Source organism: Cygnus atratus, chromosome 14 (genome assembly GCF_013377495.2).
Source record: "Cygnus atratus isolate AKBS03 ecotype Queensland, Australia chromosome 14, CAtr_DNAZoo_HiC_assembly, whole genome shotgun sequence".
Lineage (NCBI taxonomy): Eukaryota > Metazoa > Chordata > Aves > Anseriformes > Anatidae > Cygnus > Cygnus atratus.
In genome coordinates this window covers 19,884,832-19,890,878 of record NC_066375.1, presented here as the reverse complement: position 1 = coordinate 19,890,878, position 6,047 = coordinate 19,884,832, and the positions used below count along the sequence as shown (strand labels likewise).

Here is a 6,047-nt window from a genome sequence, read left to right as displayed (position 1 = left end):
AAGGTAGCCTAGATATTGTCACGGTTGGAAAACGTGCTTTGTCCCATTTCTTTGGAGGACAGTAATGCTGAAGACACAGACAAGATCAGAGATCCAGAATTAGAAAGGAACGCTTCCGAAATAAGATCGAAATTCAAAGGATGGATTGTGCTCAGATGTGTTTCATCCCAGCAAAGAAGCCAACTTAAAAGACTGGCCAGTTCCTCAGTGACTGGATTTGAAGATGAAGGAACCATACAAAAGGTGGAGATCTGGGTCCTTTGCTAAGGAAGGAGATCGAAAAAAAAAAAAAAAAAAGAAATGGAGATGATATCAGACAGGCCAAGATACAAAATGAGCTGTAACTAGGAAGGATTATAAAGCATATGAAGGGATCATCTTCTAAGGACAAGAGGAATGAAGAGGCCAAGGAAAGAAATAGTCCACTCCTGAAAGAAGGGAGAGGGAAATGAGCTGTGGAGCAATAGCAGAGAAAAAGAATTAGTATAAGTAGCTAAATACATTGAGCAGCTGTCTCCCCTGGCATATGCTCTCATTTTTTTCCTGCTGCCAGAGAGCACTGATGTTTCTCATTTATTTACTCCTAATTACTGAGATACAGCCTTGCACTAATGAGATAAACATAACTCAGGATGCTGATCTTCCCCTCCTCTTCCCTCAGGGCGTCTCCCTAACATCTAAATCACAGACCTGTGAAAGTGCCATCTCTCCATGCCCCCCACCATCTCTCCAAAGCCCGTGGGCCCCAGTCCCCCCCCCCCAAGCCCAGAACAAAGCCAGTGCTGGGAGCAGAGGAGGGGACCAGGCTGCTCCCTGCCAGGCAGCGCTGCTGTCCTGCTCCAGGGGCAGCGGCACATCCAGCAAGGTCTGAGGCTAGGTAGATGGAAACAAGATGGAAAAGAGTCAGCGGAGACTGAGATGAGACTGGCAAGCAGAAACATGTGCTGAGAGGTCTCATGTAGGTTGTTGGCACGGATCGCAAGGGAAGAACTGTGTTTATAAGGCTGCTGGTTTAGTTCAGGGTCATGAGACGTTGCCTTTTTCCTGGCCACTAGTGCAATTGCTCACCTTTACCTCTGAAGGCAGTGCAGCCCTGCACTTCTGCAAAGCAAAATCCCTTGTTCCTTCACCACAAAATCCCTTGTCCCTTTGCCACAAAATCCCTTGTCCCTTTGCCACGCTCTTTAAAAGGCACATGCAGAATGCAGGTTACACAGATTTGCCACGTGCCACGTGGCAAATCTCTCTCTGCCCAGAAATAACGATGCCATCACACCCCTGCTTGCAGTGCACGAAGCCTTTGTGAAGGCACGCACAAACTGTGCGTGCAGCGTGGCAGAGCAGGGGTGGGAGCGCTCGGGGAGCAGCCTGGCACGTGGCTGCAGCGTGCGTGGGGCAGAGCCTGGGGTGAGAATGCGGTGGTGGAGCACGTTGGTAGAAAAGCTACCAGCAAAGAACAGTGTTGTTGTGTGATTGTTTTTATGGAGCAAAAGGATGCCCAGAATAGATGAAGATCTGTGTAGAGAAGCCCAGCAGGACGTGGGCCCCAGGGAGGGGCAGTGTCACAGCACACACAGGAAGATTTCTGTGCAGTGTTGCCCTTGTTTAGCCAACACGTCCCCAGATACCAGCAATGCTGTTATCTGGCAGGAGCACTTCTCCAAAACCCCGTCAATCGTTCTTAACGTGCAGGACAAGTTTTCACCAAAAATACTCTCCCCGAACGATATTTGTTTTCAAAACACAGCTCTGTTTGGCCGGCTGCACTGCCTTCATCAGCTGCAGCAAGATAAAAGGGCCAGTTGCTTGGCTGAATAATTCCGTTTTCTCAAGAGAAGCAACACATGATCCAGAAGGAAGGCAAAGGAAGCAGGTTTGCTGTTGTTTGGCTTGTGCTTTCTTTGCTCAGTGCGTGCGGTGAGGTGAGGAGACAGGTCTGCCAGCAGGAGGGGGACCTGAGGAAAACACCCCCAGTCCCTTGGCTCCTGCAGCCAGAGGTAAGAGACTGCAGTCAGGCCCAGGGATGTGAAAGGAACCTGCAGGGTAGGAGAACGGGCATGGCCTCAATTCATTATCCCAGTTCAATTTCCAGAGCCTAGGTCCACACTCAGGAGAATTTTTCTCTTTGTGTGTTGATCAGTTTTGACAAAAAGGTGTGTTTTGTTGCAACTGTATTTTGACTGAAAAACTTGGAGTAGCTCTGGTAAATATCTTATTTAGTAATATGGAAGAAGTTGAATGCTTTCATTCCGCAGATATCAGCCTCTGTAATGGGCTTATTTGATGCAAGCCAGCAATGTAATTTAAAATGTCAAAATGTTAAAGGAAAAAATATTTTGCAAATAACTTCCCTTACCCACATGTTGCATTCCTGAAACATCACTTGGAATGCCTTAACATTTTCAAAATAGGTTTTGTTTAAGTGGAAGCGTCATCAGGAAAGGCAGGGTTGCTGAAGAAGTTTTAGTTCAGTGAAATAACATTGTCTGATCTTAAGCCACTCTGCTGTCCTGTTAGCCAAGAGCACAGCACTTGCCGTAGATTTGTCTGATGTGGCCGTCTGTGCCAGTGGCAATGCCATGTGAACTGTGGTCTCGGGGCTGTGCTTAATTAGGTCCGTAACTGATAGCAAACAAATCAACTGGCACCGCAGGAAGGTTCTTTTCTGTTTGATTTGTCTGAGGTTATTTTCCTTTATTTGTTTATCCATGCAATCTGCACAAGCCCTGGAGCTAAGTAAAGCACTTTATGCACATGAATGCAACTCCTCACGGCACGCCTGCTCTCCTGCCGTAGCTCTCCTGGTGCAATGGAAGGCACACCGAGCCAGACGACAGGACAGAGCAAAGATGTACTGAGCTCCCTAACCCCAGAAGAGCCTCGTGACAATTTTATATGCATCAGGTTAGAGTAGAACGAGCCCACAGACTTCAGCACCAAGGATTTCATCCTGAAGAAAGCCAGAGAGGTCTGCAAATGCAATCATCAAACCATCCTCACCTTCTCCTGTCGGCTGTTCTCAGTGCTGGACTGGCTGCCCCGGTACGATGTCAGGACACAGTTACTTGTGGGTGTCGTATCTGGGCTCCTGGTGGGGATAGCTGCCATCCCTCAGTCCATCTCGTACTCCCTGCTAGCCAGCTAGGATCCCATCTACGGAATCTACACCAACTTCTTCTGCAATATCATCTACGTGGCCATGGCCACTTCACCCCACAACTTCATTGGATCCTTCGGAGTCCTTTGCCTGATGATCGGGCAGTCTGTGAACCGGCACCTCCAGCTAGCAGGGTACAGCGACGGCAGCACTGGCTCTGTGCTGGTGGGCAATTCCACCTCCCCCGGGAACGGGACGGACACCTGTGACAAGAGCTGCTACGCCATCACTGTGGCCCTTTCTCTGAGCTTTCTGTTTGGCCTTTACCAGGTACAGATGTTCACTGCTGTGCTGTTTCTTCTCTGTCCTTTCCCTGCTAGGAACTTCTGAACTTAACAGCTCTAAGCTCCAGTCTCACTTCAGACTTAAAAGCCATGAGAAATGTTTCCTAACGTAACTAGACCCTTGCACCCTTGACCCAACTGTAGTGATTTGGAAAGCCCAAACACAGCTGAATTTGGGGGTTTGCTACCCCCGTGTGATAGGCCAGGTGTCTGGATGTGTTTGAAACGTGCTTAGGATCAGATGCGAGGGAAGAAAGGGAACCGTGAACCACCTTCCCACCACCCCAGTCCTACCTGAGCTGATGACTGGGCAGGTCAGAGCAAGTTAGGGTGGGCAAGAACAGCCCTCAAGGACCCCGCCATCAGCAGGGCCTCCATTAAAGGCTGTGCAGTGTCCCCACTGCCCGGGTCTTGCTGTCAGTGGACAGCTTCAGGCCCTCCCACTGGGACAACTAAAGTCACTGCGCCGAACTGGCTTGATGCCACTGAGAGATGCTAATGGCTGTTTGGATGTGGCTGCTCCCTGCACCTTCAGAGTTAACCGTGAGCCCTTATTGCTTGAAGGAGACAGCAACCAGGATCATGTAGGCTTCTTTGTATGGCATCTCCAGCCACAGACAAGTCTTCTAGGTAGCTCTTTAGTTCTTCATACCGCAGATTAACTCCTTAAGAAAGAGGCCTCAGTCTCATGCAGAATGCTCAGCAGGCAGGATAGCTGGAGAGGCTGAAGTGGAAGCAGACTGGCAGAAGTTGCCGGCCACCTCTTCTATCCCTTCTCATGGATGCTAGTGATACGGCTGGCTTGCTTTTCAGATCCTGCTGGGGGATTTACAGCTGGGCTTTGTGGCTGTCTACCTGTCAGAACCTCTCCTCAGTGGCTTTGTGACCAGCTCCAGCCTCACCATTATCACCTCCCAGATGAAGTACCTCCTGGGACTGAAAATCCCTCGGCAAGAAGGGGTGGGCTCCTTCATCCTGACGTGGCTTGACCTTTTCAGGTACATCCAGAACACCAACATCTGCGACCTGCTCACCAGCCTCGTTGCTTTGGCCATCATAGTGCCTGTCAAAGAGATCAATGACCAGTATAAGGACAGGGTGAAGGCCCCGTTCCCCATAGAGCTGCTTTTGGTCATTGCAGTATCTTACTACTGGTATCTTACTACTTCAACTTTCAAGAGCGATACAAGTCAGCCGTTTGTGGGGCTATCCCCACTGGTTTCAGGAAGCCCACCCTACCAGATATGAAGCTGTTCTCCAGCCTGACAGTCGATGCCCAGCCCATTGCTATTACTGGCTTTGCTATGACTGTCTCCCTGGCGGAAATCTTTGGCAAAAAGCACCGCTACGCCGTCTGCGCCAACCAAGAGATGATCGCCATTGGCATGTGCAACCTGATCCCGGCTTTCTTCTACTGCTTTGCCAGCTCTATGGCCTTGACCAAGACTCTGCTGAAGGAGTCCACGGGGACCCAAACCCAGGTCTCTGGCCTGGTCACCTCCCTGGTGCTGCTGCTAGTGTTGCTGTGGATCGTGCCGCTCTTCTACTTGCTGCAGACCTCCATCCTGGGGGTGGTCACCATTGCCAACCTGCGGGGGGGCCTGAGGAGGTTCCGCGACATCCCTCGCATATGGCAGCTCAGCAAGCTGGACACGGTGGTGTGGTGGACAACCATGCTGGCCTCCACACTGGTCACCACGGAGATCGGGCTCCTCGTGGGTGTCTGCTTTGCTCTGCTCTGCATCATCTTCCGCACGCAGAGACCCAGGGCCACGCTCCTGGGCAAGGTTGGCAACACGGAGATCTACAAGGACCAGGCTGCTTACAAGCAACTCAGCAGTATTGCCAACATCAAAATCTTCCGCTTCGAGTTGTCCCTTTACTATGCCAACAAAGATTATTGCAAGACAGTTCTCTACCAGAAAACTGGGTTAAATCCCACCCTGCTGGCTGCTAGGCATCAAAGGGTGGAGCGCCAGGCAAATGCAGACACAGACAACGGCAAGAGGTTTTTGGCACCAGGTTTGACTGCCTGAAACCTGCCAAGACAAGGGCCGAGAAGTCACCCCCAGATGTCTGCCCTCCCTCTGTAGATACGCACGCCTTAATCATTGACTGTGGGGCGATGCAGTTCATAGATACCGTGGGTCTCTCCGTGCTGAAGGACACACATCACGACTACAAGGAGATTGGTGTCCAGGTGCTCCTGGCCAACTGTAACCCTTCTATCCGCCACTGGCTCCGGGCGGGAGGCTGGGCTGGCCAGGCAGCTGGCTTTCCACAGCGTCCACGATGCAGTGCAGTTTGCTGAGCAGTGGTACCGTGTAGCAAGAGAGCAGGGAGAAAAAGGATGTGCTCCTGGACCCCGAAGGCCTGCACGTCCAGATATCTTTGTAGACCTGTGCATGAGGAATGATTTCTAATGAGGGCGGGCTTGGTACATGCTTCAGAGCAATTTCAGTTTTGATGCGATCAGAGCATGAAAAAAGACTGTGAGCAGCAAGCAAGGGGCAAAAGGACTGAGGAGGGAGGGGGTTCAGCAGAGATCGCCCCTAGCCTGAGAGGCATTTCAGGGTTGGTCGTGTGGGCCGGGAGCCTGGCTGGCT

The 6,047-nt window shown here is 51.0% G+C and overlaps 1 pseudogene; it reads left to right on the top strand.

The window, feature by feature from the left end:
* The first annotated feature begins 2,748 nt into the window (after positions 1-2,748).
* On the top strand, positions 2,749-5,838 carry LOC118256735 (sulfate transporter-like; annotated as a pseudogene).
* Positions 5,839-6,047: the final 209 nt, after the last annotated feature.